The following is a 14,878-nucleotide window of genomic DNA, read 5'->3' as shown; positions in this document are numbered from 1 at the left end:
GGAAGGAGAGGGAGGAGGAGGAGGAAAAGAAGAAGAAGAAGAGGAGGAGGAGGAGGAAAAGAAGAAGAAGAAGAAGAAGAAGAAGAAGAAGAAGAAGAAGAAGAAGAAGAAGAAGAAGAAGAAGAAGAAGAAGAAGAAGAGGAAGAGGAGGAGGAGGAGGAGGAGGAGGAGGAGGAGGAGGAGGAGGAAAAGAAGAAGAAGAAGAAGAAGAAGAAGAAGAAGAAGAAGAAGAAGAAGAAGAAGAAGAAAGGGAAGAAGGGGAATAGGAGAAGGAAGGGGAAGAGGAAGGAGAAGAGGAAAATACATGAAAGGAAGAAAGTAGTTTATTGTTCATTGATATTTATATCTATAAATCAGTCTGGTTAATCAATTTTTAAAAGTAATCATAGGAAGAGTCCAGTCTATGGTGCTTTGTTTAGAGGAGGGCAGCCTAGGTGAGAACTAAAAATATGGTAGCACTCATGATCCCTCCCACCCCAAGGGGAGGAGGGCCCACAGATCATTAATGTTCAGTTCTACCTTGGACCTCTCAGCAGGAAGCCACTGGCAACATTTGGTGTCATTTCCACAAAACGTTTCTGTTTTCACTCACAGTACAGAATGGTTTTATCAGCAGAATATGACCAGTAATATCAAAGACCTAACATACTGGCTATTTTTAAAAATAGGCCCTGATAATTAAAACTGGAAATGTGCTATGAAGTTAAAAACCTATTAGGAGTGCTTTCAACCTAAGTAAAAGAGAACCTGAGTGACTTAAGCAATAAAGATGTTGAATTAGTTCTTCTAAAGGCCTGAGGGTGAGGAGCTCTCATAGGTGTGGGCAGCAGCTCAGTAATATGATCATATGTGAATCTTTTCTGTCCTTGCTTTACCATCTTCAAAAGGGTTGGCTTTTTCCTTTATGGTCACAAAATGGCTGCCACTGTGTTAGTCATCATAGCCTATCCAGCATTCCAAGCAGAAAGACTGTGTCAAGGTCTGCCTTTTTAGTCCCAGGAGAGTTTCTATTACCTTTACTGCTGAAAGAGTGTTGTGTGCATACCTAGACTGGCTAGTGGACATAGATGACCACAACTTTACCTATTATGACTTTTACTTACTGGGAATAAAAAGCTTTAAAGATGTCTGCTTTTACCTAGATTAAGGGATTCCACTGCTACTTAAATAAAACCAGAAGTTCTTTTAGTTAGGAAGAATAATTGCAGGTCATCACAGACCAGTCCATCATGGACCGAAGTCTACAACGGTACTGCATCTCCCATCAGAATGAAGAAAGGGAATCATATCTAGCTGATGTCTCCATAGCTGTTCAGCCCACATCTTCAATATAAAGAACACTGGACTCACTTTTGTTTTCCCCAAAGAATTCCTAATGTAGAGATAACATAGTTGTTTTAAGAAAAGTTTACTGGGAGTAACTAAGTTTATCTCTTGGTATCATTATTTTCTTTCTCCCTTTGAATTTTTCAAATTCATTTAAAAATATGAATTCACCTATATGGTTGGACTTATTTAGGAATGTTCAAAACTTTTTGGAAAACATTTTAATTGTGATTTTTTTAAGAGAAAAATGGATCAATTTGCAATACAGTTAAATATTATACCATGAAAGGCTGGCAAACAACATGGCTGAGATGAGGTTCTGTGTTTCTCAGGATTCTTTGCTTTGTATCTAGACATAGATGATGTTTTTACCTGTTAGGAATTACCACTCAAAAATTAATCTGAGCTGGAGGATTCCAAGATGGCAACTAGAGGGAGGAAGCAGAAAGCGTGCTTCCTAAAGTAAAATCTTGGAGAGATGCTGGAGAACACCTTACAGGAAAAACCACCAAGAAGAGGTAAAACTCCAACACCACCACTCCACCAGCCCGTGCATAGCATCCCCACTCCACATTAAATGTAGAAACCAGGAGGGCTTTTGCGCGCCAAGACACTAGCGCTTAACCAGCTGAGGAAAGCAGACCATCAGGTGAGCTAAGAGGCATGTGGTACTCCCACAGACAATCCTGGGCCAGATCAGCATAGCCCCCTGGACAGACTGACCCCCAACCCAGGGAAAAAAGAAAAAAACAAATTGAATAATAAACAATAACAATAAAAAAGACACGTAGCAAAGAGGGTGGGGTGCCGTGAGTGCCGAAGAGGGGAGGAGGGACAATCCCTCACAGAATTATAAATAAACAAACCAGCCAGAGAAGGCAGAAGTGGCAGGACCCACCCAGCAACCTTGGAGCGGGAAAGCTTGTAAAAGTGGCTGTGTGAGGAAATCTCCACTGGAGAGGGGGGAAGTGTAAATAAACACGTCGACCAGAGAATGTGGGTGTAGTGTCACCTTCCCCACTGTGCTTGGAAAGGGGAAAGCTTGTCAGTGGTGGTCGCGCCCAGGAGAACTCTAAGTAAACAAAGCCTGAGGGGCCAGGTGAGTGCTAAGCTCACTCCTGAGATCTGCATAAATAAAGCCTCCAGCAACAGCAGGCTGACAGCAGCAGGCAGGTGGGCCACAGCCTCAATAGATATCCACAAACCTGTCTCCAGACTCTTTTTGTTCTTTTTCTCTTCCTTTGATGAGACAACAGCTGAACTACACCTGCATGCTGAAAAACTTACTGAAACTGTATTACATCTGCACTTGGGACACTTTGTTGTGTTTTGGTGTTTTTTTGGCTTTTTTGGTTTATTTCCTTTTGATGAGACAATGACAGAACTACTTCTGAGACACCATCTCAGGACTGGAGTCTGAGGGACTAACACCAAAATTATTAAGACCGAAACTTTATTGCATTTGAACTTGGACATTTTTTTTAATTTTATCTTTATTTTTATTTTTTATTTTTATTTTATTTATTTTTATTTTTTTTGTCCTCTCTATGTCTCTATAATGCCTGTTTAGCTTACTGTTGATCAGTACACTATCTCTCCCTGTTTATATCTTTGACATGGTTTTTTTTGTTTGTTTGTCTTTTACTTGTTTGCTTATTTGTTTTTCCCTTTTTTCTTTACCTTCTTTGCTTTCCCTCTCCTCTCACCCTTCCATTCTAAAAATCACCATTATTATTATTAAAAGCTAGAAAATACTTAAATGCACACAGTACAGGAACAGTAACAATATCAAGGGCAATGATGGGAAGACAGAAAAAACAGGGAAACCAGTTTCCCCACAGCAAAAAATTAGTACAGGAACCAGAGGAAAATTAAGAAAACGGATACTCAGATCCAGACTCCAACAAAATGAAGATAAACTATGCCAAAGAACCCAATGAAGCCCACAAGAATAATCTGAAAGATGAAATCCTCCAAATAATCAAGGAGAATTTTATAGAGCTGATACTGGCTATGGTCAACCAAAATGAACAGGAGAAACTCAACAAATTCCAAGACAACAAAAATAGATAATTTGAGAAAGCACAAGAAGAAATAAAAGAAACAATAGAAGCACTGTATAAACACCAAAGTGAAACAAAGAACATGATTAATAAAGAGATAAATGAACTCAGGATGAAAATAGACAACATTAAAGAGGAAGGGACTCAGGATATGGAAAACCTCAGAAAAAAGAATGAAACAGAAATGCAAAACAAAATGGAAGGCCATTCCAGCAGAACAGAACAAGCAGAAGACAGAATCTCAGAACTTGAAGATGAAATGGTAATTAAAGGAAAAACCAAAGAACTATTTGTTAAACAACTCAAGACCAGTGAAAAGAAAATGCAAGAACTCACTGACTCCATCAAAAGACCAAACCTGAGAATCATGGGCATTGAAGAAGGAGAAGAGGTGCAAGCAAAGGGAATGTGTAATATATTCAACAAAATAATTACAGAAAATTTCCCAAATCTAGAAAAGCTATGCCCATACAGATGCAAGAGGCCTCCAGAACACCAAACACACCAGACCAAAATAGAACTACACTACGGCATACTATCATTAAAACAACAAATAAAGAGACTTGAGAAAGAATATAGAAGGCTATAAGAGAGAAAAAACAGGTAACATACAAAGGTAAACCCATCAAAATCACAGCAGACTTCTCAACAGAAACACTAAAAGAAAGAAGAGCTTGAGGTGAGATCTTCATGGCACTGAATGAAAATAACTTTAACCCTAGGATACTCTACCTAGCAAAACTATCATTCAAAATACATGGAGCAATAAAAGTCTTCCATGATAAGCAGAAACTAAAACAACATGTGACCACAAAATCACCACTACAAAAGATTCTTCAAGGAATTCTGCACACAGAAACTGAAATCCAACATAACCATGAAAGGGCAGGAAGCACCAAACTACAGGAAAAGAAAAAACAAGAAAGTAGAGAGTAACCTCGATTTAGGTACGCACAATCAAACCTTCAAACAACTAAGACAACTAAATGACAGAAATCAACACATACCTATCAGTACTAACACTTAATGTTAATGGATTTAATTACCCCATCAAAAGGCACCGTTTGAAGAACTGGATTAAAAAGGAAGATCCAACAATTTGTTGCTTACAGGAGATCCATCTCACCAACAAAAATAAGCATAAGCTTAGGATGAAAGTCTGGAAGAAGATTTACCAAGCCAATGGCCCCCCAAAACAGGCAGGAGTAGCAATACTTATCTCTGACAAAGTAGACTTCAAACCTACATAGATCAAATGAGATAAAGAAGGACATTCCATACTAATAAAAGGGGAAATAGGCCAAAAGGAAATAACAATTATCAACCTATATGCACCCAACGTCAATGCACCCAATTTCATCAAACATACCCTGAAGGACCTAAAAGCATATATTATCTCCAACACAGTGGTCGTGGGAGACTTTTACACCTGATTATCATCAATAGATAGGTCATCCAAACAAAAAATCAATAAAGAAATCCTAGATCTAAAATATACAATAGATCAAATGGAACTACTTGATGTCTACAGAACATTCCATCCAACTTCTACACAATATACATTCTTCTCAGCAGCATACAGAACCTTCTCCAAAATAGATCATATCCTAGGGCACAAAGCAAGCCTCAGCAAATATAAGAAAATAGAAATTATACCATGCATTCTATCAGATCACAATGCAATAAAACTAGAACTCAACAAAAATAAAGACAAAAAACATGCAAACAGCTGGAAACTGAATAACTCATCGCTTAATGAACAATGGGTCATTGATGAAATAAAAGAGGAAATTAAAAATTCCTGGAAGTTAATGAAAATGAAAACACAACCTACCAGAACCTATGGGACACAGCTAAGGCAGTCCTGAGAGGAAAGTTTATAGTCATGACTGCATATATTAAAAAGACAGAAATATCTCAAATCAATGACCTAATGATACATCTCAAACTCCTAGAAAAACAAGAACAAGCAAATCCCAAAACAAAAAGAAGGAGAGAAATAATAAAAATAAGAGCTGAAATCAATGAAATAGAAACAAAAAAAAACCATACAAAGAATTAATGAAACAAAAAGTTGGTTCTTTGAAAAAATAAATGAGATCGACAGACCCCTGGCAAACCTGACTAAAATGAGGAGAGAAAAAACCCAAATTAGTAGAATGAGGAATGCAAAAGGGGCGATAACAACAACACCATGGAAGTCCAGGAAATCATCAGTGACTACCTTGAGAACCTATATTCAAATAAATTCAAATATCTTAAAGAAATGGACAGATTTTTAGATACATATGATCATCCAAAACTGAACCAACAGGATATTAATCACCTGAATAGATCTATAACACAAAATGAAATTGAAGCAGCAATCAAGGTTCTCCCTAAAAAGAAAAGTCTAGGGCCTGCTGGATTCTCTGCTGACTTCTATCACACCTTTAAAGAAGAACTGGTACCAACCCTCCTTAAACTGTTCCACGAAATAGAAAGGGAAGGAAAACTGCCTAACACATTTTATGAACCCAGTATTACCCTTATCCCAAAGCCAGGCAAAGACACCTCCAAAAAGGAGAACTAAGGCCAATCTCCTTAATGAACATTGATGCAAAAATCCTGAATAAAATAATGGCAAACTGAATCCAACAAAACATTAAAAAGATTATTCACCATGACCAACTAGGCTTCATCCCAGGAATGCAGGGGTGGTTCAACACACGAAAATCAATAAACATAATAAACCACATTAACAGAAGCAAAGACAAAAACCACTTGATCATCTCAATAGATGCAGAAAAGGCCTTTGATAAGATCCAACATCATTTCATGATAAAAGCTCTAAGAAAACTAGGAATAGAAGGAAAATACCTCAACATCATAAAAGCTATATATGACAAACCTACAGCCAGCATTATACTTAATGGTGAAAAACTGAAACCATTCCGTTCAAAATCAGGAACTAGACAAGGATGCCCACTATCTTCACTCCTATTGAACATAGTACTGGAATTCCTAGCCAGAGCAATTAGGCAAGAAGAAGGAATAAAAGGAATACAAATAGGTAAAGAAACTGTCAAAATATCCCTATTTGCAGATGATATGATCCTATACCTTAAAAACCCCAAAAAACTCTACTCAAAAGCTCCTAGACACCATCAACAGCTATAGCAAGGTAGCAGGATATAAAATCAACATAGAAAAATCATTAGCATTTCTATACACTAATAATGAACAAACTGAGAAAGAATATATGAAAACAATTCCATTTACAATAGCCTCAAAAAAAATCAAATACCTAGGTGTAAACTTAACAAAGGTTGTGAACGACCTCTACAAGGAAAACTATAAACTTCTGAAGAAAGAGATTGAGGAAGATTATAGAAAGTGGAGAGATCTCCCACGCTCATGGATTGGTAGAATCAATATAGTAAAAATGTCTATACTCCCAAAAGTTATCTACATATTTAATGCAATTCCCATCAAAATCCCAAGGCATTCATCAAAGAGATTGAAAAATCTACCGTTAAATTTGTATGGAAACACAAGAGGCCACAAATAGCCAAGGCAATACTCAGTCAAAAGAACAATGCAGGAGGTATCACAATACCTGAGTTCAAACTATATTACAAAGCAATAACAATAAAAACAGCATGGTACTGGCACAAAAACAGACATGAAAACCAGTGGAACAGAATAGAGAACCCAGATATGAAGCCACACAACTATAACCAACTTGTCTTTGACAAAGGTGCTAAAAATATACAATGGAGAAAAGACATCCTCTTCAACAAAAACTACTGGGAAAACTGGTTAGCAGCCTCCAAAAAACTGAAACTAGATCCATGTTTATCACCCTATACCTGTATTAACTCAAAATGGATCAAGAACCTTAATATCAGACCCCAAACTCTAAAGTTGGTACGGGAAAGAGTAGGAAATACTCTGGAATGAATAGGTATAGGCAAGAACTTTCTCAATGAACCCCAGCAACTCAGCAACTAAGAGATAGCATAGATAAATGGGACTTCATAAAACTAAAAAGCTTCTGCTCAACAAAAGAAATGGTCTCTAAACTGAAAAGAACACCCACAGAGTGGAAGAAAATATTTGCCAGCTACACATCAGACAAAGGATTGATAACCAGAATATATAGGGAACTCAAAAAACTAAATTCTCCCAAAATTAATGAACCAATAAAGAATTGCGCAAGTGAACTAAACAGAACTTTCTCAAAAGAAGAAATTCAAATGGCCAAAAAACACATGCAAAAATGCTCACCATCTCTAGCAACAAAGGAAATGCAAATTAAAACCACACTAAGATTCCACCTCACCCCTGATAGAATAGCCATCATTAGCAACACCACTAACAACAAGTGTTGGCAAGGATGTGGGGAAAAAGGAATCCTCTTACACTGTTGGTGGGAATGTAAACTAGTACAACCACTCTGGAGAAAAATTTGGAGGCTACTTAAAAATCTAAACATTGATCTACCACATGATCTAGCAATACCACTCTTGGGGATATACCCAAAAGACTGTGACACAGGTTACTCCAGAGGCACCTGCACACCCATGTTTATTGCAGCACTATTCACAATAGCCAAGTTATGGAAACAGCCAAGATGCCCCACTACTAATGAATGGATTAAGAAAATGTGGTATTTATACACAATGGAATTTTATGCAGGCATGAAGAAAAACGAAATGTTATCATTCACAGGTAAATGGATGGAATTGGAGAACATCATTCTGAGTGAGGTTAGCCTGGCCCAAAAGACCAAAAATCGTATGTTCTCTCTCATATGTGGACATTAGATCAAGGGCAAACACAACAAGGGGATTGGACTTTGATCACATGATAAAGCGAGACCACACAAGGAAGGTATGAGGATGGGTAAGACACCCAAAATACTAGATAGCATTTGTTGCCCTCAACGCAGAGAAACTAAAGCAGATACTTTAAAGCAGCTGAGGCCAATAGGAGAAGGGGACCAGGAACTAGAGAAAAGTTGAGTTCAAGAAGAATTAACTTAGAAGGTAACACACATGCACGGGTAATCAATGTGAGTCAACTCCCTGTGTAGCCATCCTTATCTCAACCAGCAAAAACCCTTGTTCCTTCCTATTATTGCTTATACTCTCTCTTCAACAAAATTAGAGATAAGGGCAAAATAGTTTCTTCCTGATAGCAAAGGGTAAGGGAGGGTAAGGGTGGGGAGTGGGGGGTAAGGGAGGGGTCAGGGGGAAGGGGGGAGAAATGACCCAAACAATGTATGCACATATGAATAAAATAAAAATTTTAAAAAAATTAATCTGAGGAGACAGTTCTAATCAGACCCTCTTCAGAGACAATTTTAAGTGATCCTAATAATCCCCTTTTTATCTTCCTCATCTCCATATAAATTATTTAACTACGTGGCATATGTATTGGAGGTATTTCTTCCTATTTGTGACCCATCTATAAAATTGTGTATATATAACAAAATCTTTTTGCTTTGAAATTACAATGCCAAGGACATAAATTCCCTCTCAACACAGGCACAAATGTGGGGTTGGTAGACATAGTGAAGAAAAAGAAATATGGAACAATTCTGGATTGTTTTTATTTTTAGGTTACTTGTCCACAGACCTTAAGATATTTTTCATATTTCTCTATGTGTTAATTATGGGGCAGTAAAGAATATAAGAGCTTGGAACCAGAGTGAAATGCATAGGTACCAACTATCATTTATTACTGTTCTAACTGGATAATTCAATGATACCTTCAATGCTCTCATCAGTTTAACGAGAACAAAACATACTTAAAGAATGATTATTTTTAAAGGTAAAAATCACAATTCTCATACCTTATATAAAATAAACATATGTCAAAGATTTTACTGAACCCATTAGTTAGTGAGGAAAAAAGTTAGCTGTTATAACTAGAACAAAGGAGAATTCAAAACCACACGTGTATATGCCATCAAAAAGACTGAATTGAATTTACTAATAGATCCAAAACTGGTCAATAGACATCTCCACCAGATAAAATTTATTTGCATTTTTTTGAGACAGGGTCTTGCTCTGTAGCTCAGGCTAGTGAGGAACTCACTATGTAACCCGGTCTGACCTCAAATTGCTGAGATTATAGACAGAGGTACACTAGCATACCTCATAAGTATTTTTATTAATAATGATTCATGCATCCATTTTCTACAATTCAAAGAGATATAAAATAATCTAGACTTTGGAAGTCTAAACTTTCTTAGCCTATAACCCAGATGATGTGCTATAACTCAACAGTTCTCCACCTGTGACATCTCGCTCAAGTGAAGATAGAGGCAAAGGAAAATATGATGTCAATTAAGAATCAGGTACAAAGCTGAAACCAAATATCTTTTGATTTGCAAGAGCTTAGCTCTTGAAAGTGAAAGCTTTTCCTATCTCAAACATTTTAAATATCAAGAAAGGGTCTTTGTCCCAAATTAGAAAGGAGAGGACACTGTATGGAATGCAGTTGTCTCACTCCTTCCAAGTCTGACAAGAAGAGGCTAAAGATAAAGAACCCCAAACTGCTACTGAGTTCTTTGGGGTCCATCTCTGGGTTTTTACCTGAGGAAGGGTGAGGGAAGCCCCACAATGGAGTTTCAAATCAGGACTCCAAGAGCAGAGGTGACTTGTCTCCTGCTCCCTCCATGGAATCCACAATATTTTCTCTATGACATAGTTGTAATAAAGAAAACAGGGAAGCATGGAATATCTTTAATGAGAGGAAGCTAAACATTACAGCTTCCCCAATGTTGGCCTAAGCCTGACATGGAGGAATCCCAAGGATTCTCACATGAATACATGAATACATGTCAGTCAGGCTGGGTGAAAAGAGGAGTACAAGGTGCTCACATTGTGGATGTCAACGAAAGGAGATTCTAGTACTACCCAGGGAATGGCATGACCAGGTATAGTAGCTATAGATTCTGCAGGGCAGATGCCAGCAATAGACCACATAGAATAAGACATACGGACACTGGAGAGGAACCAAAGCAATACTCAAACACCCACCTAACCTGATGAGGTAGTAAGAGATAAATTCTTCAGAGAGAAGAAAGCTTAATGTGTAGCTTGACCTTTCCAATGATTGAGTCTGAACTCTGAATCATTCATCTCCCCTGACGCATCTATTCTCCACCTCGCCGTGACTGAGTTTCCCAAAATGGGACACCTTTGGGTACTTTGACCACACCGTTAGCATTAATGGTGACACACATGAGAAGACACAGTGTAAATGTTTTACAAGAACACTCTAGGATAAAGCCACGCTCCACAACACTTTATTAGCATTTCACAACTGCCTCTACAGAAAGCACATTCTTTCATGTGTTATAATTATTTATGTAAGTGCTTCCCTTTTGCTTGATTCTGATGAGACTCACAAGAGCAAATCCCATGTCTTTTGCATCCTTGCCTATACCTACTTGCATATAGCAGGAGTTCAACATCAGTAAATGGAGGGGGAGCTGTTTTCTCACTCCCTTCCCTATTGGAACAAGCTTTCTCTTGCTCCTGGTTATTACTGAACCTAACTCGGGCTAACTGGGGGTGACTGGAGATTCAGAAAAGACACAGGATAGACAGACAGACAGAAAGTGGGGTCAGGTGTGTTGAGCGCTCAGAGGTGGGGGGGGAAACGCCCAACATTCATTGCTTCTTTTCTCTATCTCTATTCTTTAAGGCCTTACTCCTTTGCAGTTCTTTAAAACCTTGCTTCTAAAGTCTTCTTTAAAACCTTGTTAAAACCTCTTTCCTTAGACTACCTCCATCCTATGTTTTCTCTTAGCTGTTCCTTATCTTAATCACTCTTAAAGTCTTTTGCCCCCAGGCTTGCACTGTCCTATCTCTCTTTGGCGTTCATAAAGCCTCAGTGCTCAGACTTGCAAACAGTTTCATCTACAACCTGCATATGCATAACTCTTAAAGTCTCAGTCCTTAGACTTGCACTGTGCAGTTTTTTCTTTGGCTTTTCTTTAGCTTAGCTTTTCTAAGGCCTATGTACAAAGTTCTTTCTTTAACTTAGCTTTTCTCAGGCCTATGTTAAAGTTCTCAGTGTAGACTTTCTATCAACCTCTCTTTAGCCATTCTTTTCCTTTCAGCAATTTCCCTTTAGCAATTCTTTTCCCTTCAGTAATTCTTATCCCTTCCAAAAGCTTCCCACCCCAAAAAGCCCAAAGCCAAAGCCCAAAGTGAAAAGCCAAAGCCAAAGCCAAAGGCAATAGCCCCAAATAAAAGCCAAAGGCAAAAAGCCCCTCTTCCTCTTTCAGGGGTCTTTTATAAACTCTGGCAAACTGGGTGGAGCAGTGACTCTCTGGGAGGGGAGTGACATTGTAACAGGAGAAACTGCATTCCTGCTTCTCTGAACACAAACAACTTAGGACAAACAGCTGTTCTGCTTCCAGGGCTGTGCTACTCTCAGAAAAGCAGGTGAGCCTCATCTCACCTTGCTTGTGTCCAATTCTCAGAGGCTTTCCATAATCTGCTCTCCACAAATAATGCTTACTAAAGTGCATTTCTAAGTTAAAGTTACAGTATTTCTTTTTCAAAGGACAAAAATATTCCCCACTGTACAACAATTTCAGAGCAAAAAGGGTATTATTGATCTTTTAGGTTTTTTTCTATCATGTGCTTTCTGAAGGCAAAGTCAGGAAAGTGGAGGTATATACCTATGTTCCTACATAAGTCATGACAGCATCTCATGCCTTGTTGGGTTTTACATGGTCCAGTGTGCCTTCACCAGACATACCAGGGTCTTAGTGTGCTGCTGGGTGGGATGTTTGGTGGTAGTGACCCGACATGGGGGCATCCTGAAATCCACATGGGCCTGGCTCTCTTTTCATGCAGCTGACAACGTTGAGGTTGCTGCCAGCCATCACATACTTTACTTCTCTCCAGCCGTCAAAGTGGTTTTATCATGCATGGCTAGATGACGTTTTTCCCTGACATGTTAAAATTAACCCAGAATTCATCATTGTATAAAGTCGCTGAATTGTTCTTTCCAATAGACATTGCCTTTTACTTAACAGTCTCGTTTTTACCTGCCTGTAGGTGCAGTGTCTGGCTTACAGAGGCGCAAGCTGCATGAACACATACTATATACAGCACACAAATCTCAGCGTTGCGGAGTGGGTACTTGGCCCATGTTTCCCATTGACCCAAAGGAAAATCCTTAAGTTCCTCTTAGGAAGAGAGCCCGCCAAAGGGTTTGGGGTGGGCTGTGAGATCAGACAATGAATGGAGTGCTATCTCTCTCCTGCTGATGTTGTCCCATCTTGGGAACTTTGGCCTCACCAGTGATTCTGCATCCTGAGTCAGCACCCGCTGCTCTATCTGCTGACACCAGCTGGTCTTCTTTTAAACTATTCTCCATGATACTTTTCGGCTTCCAGCTTGGCTTGTCCTGCTCCGTACAACTTCTTTCGTTCTTGCTGGAGGTCTCGGGCTACAGTGTGAGTACCTTTCGGACTTTCCTTTGACTCTTCCTTGATCCTAATGAAATCAATGCTACCATTGTTATCTTAGCTTGCTCATGATCTGCTTTAATACACAAGCCAGAAGAAGATTATATGAACCATTATGTCACCTCTGCCTTACAAATCAATTCCAACGACACCTATGCTCACTGAAGAATGTGTGTAGCATGTACCTTATCAAATAGTCTGAGATCTGCCAAGTTGTGGTGAACTATTCTCAACACTTGTTGATAGATTTTTTTTCACTCTAGATGGCTAAAATATGAAGTTTTATGACAAGTGAAAAAATTTTAAGCCTTTGTTGTGCAAAATTCAGGGTATTCATAGAATGTTTCCTAACTTAAATTGTAACAACTTGAGTTAAAAACACACAATAGAGGTAATATTTAAATAGCATTCCAAACCAGTTTAGTAAAGTTTAGGACCACATTACAGAACTTTGCTCAGAATATTCTTATTTCAGATTCTATTACAAAAGATGGCTACCATACATGGGGAGGTCTGCTGGCCCCCTGGCTCTTAGAATTTAAGTCCAGGCCAACTGCAAGAAGAAAAGTCAGTACTTACAGCCAGAAAGATGCAGATGGTTTATATCATACCTATAATCTAAATTACTAAAGTTAAAATGTTTTAAACAGCACATGGACTTTACAAAGACTTAATGCTATAGATGGATCCCAAATTGTTCAGCAATACAATCATAACGGCTTATGTCATTTTCTAAAAAAAAATTTCTTTTGAAATTAAATTACTATTTGATGCTTCCCAAAGTTGATTTGTGGGTAGGGGTCTAGTCTGAGAGAAATCTGCTTTTATTTTTGAGTGATAGCAACATGAAAGAAACATATTTTTACCTCTTGTGCCTTTTTTCTTCTTTCCAATTACTCAAATACATTTAAGCCTAAGGATGTCAGACAGTACTTTTAAGAAAAGCTCGATGAGAAAAGCAAATTGGGAAAAGTTATCCAAAATTTATGAAGTGATTTGAAAATGCCAGACAACTTACATAAAATAGAAGGTTGTATTGCTAAAACAATGAAGATCTTGGCCTAGTTCATTTATAGCAAATCAAAAAGTGTGCCAACAGTTACTCCCATGATACAAATGCAAAAACAAGCCATCCATTTAAATAACAGGTCAATTTGGACATGAAAAATATTAAACTGTACAGTTGACTGAAATGTTTGTTGGGCAATTTTTCTCAATGTCTATTCAGCTTTGCCTGTGTCCAATAGGTCGGTAAGTTTGGTAGAGAACAACTAGAAGGTAACCAGTAACTTATCTTGAACTCCAAGTCTTCAGCTTGAGGAATTAGGAACTTCTTTACAGTTCTAGCTAATAGACTACAGAGAAATTTCCCATGGAATTCAATTTATGGCAGTTTTTCACTATTGCATAAGAGATTTCCAAATAAATAAAAAAAGATATAAATGACTCTGGCCGATTAATTTTCCAAGCTCTTCTCTGTTTTTACCATTATTTATGACCCTTTATAAAACAGTCTTTATTTTCTGGATAGACTTATTCAGAGCTTCATGGTCATAATTCTAGATGGGAGCCCTTTGTCAAACACCCCAGGAATGTTTTAAGTGTTAGTAAATTGAACATGGATTGTCTCAGGATATAAGCTGGGAGTTGTTTTGGTTTGGCTTTTTTATATATACATATCTGACGATATAAGATTGTTCATTTTCCTTTAAAATGAAGTATTAAAAAAAGATGTTTTATGCTACTATTACTGGCATATCTATCTTATACATCAACACACTAGGTAGAAGAATCAGTTTTGCCAACATTTGATTTAGCTTAACAAGCCGTGCTCATTCTGTTAAGCCGGTATTAAACCAGGCTTTAAGAATTTATACTGAAAGTATACAAATCAGGGTAACGTCCAAATTAGACATGCTGCCAACTGGAGTAAGCACACAGAGAAGATGTTCTTATCACAAATTATTTATTTATTCCTTTTTTCTAACAAAAATTTTTTGATGGCACT

This window comes from Castor canadensis, chromosome 3 (genome assembly GCF_047511655.1).
Source record: "Castor canadensis chromosome 3, mCasCan1.hap1v2, whole genome shotgun sequence".
In the NCBI taxonomy this organism is placed as follows: Eukaryota; Metazoa; Chordata; class Mammalia; order Rodentia; family Castoridae; genus Castor; species Castor canadensis.
The sequence above is the reverse complement of the archived record's forward strand: the minus strand, read 5'-3'. Positions refer to the sequence as shown.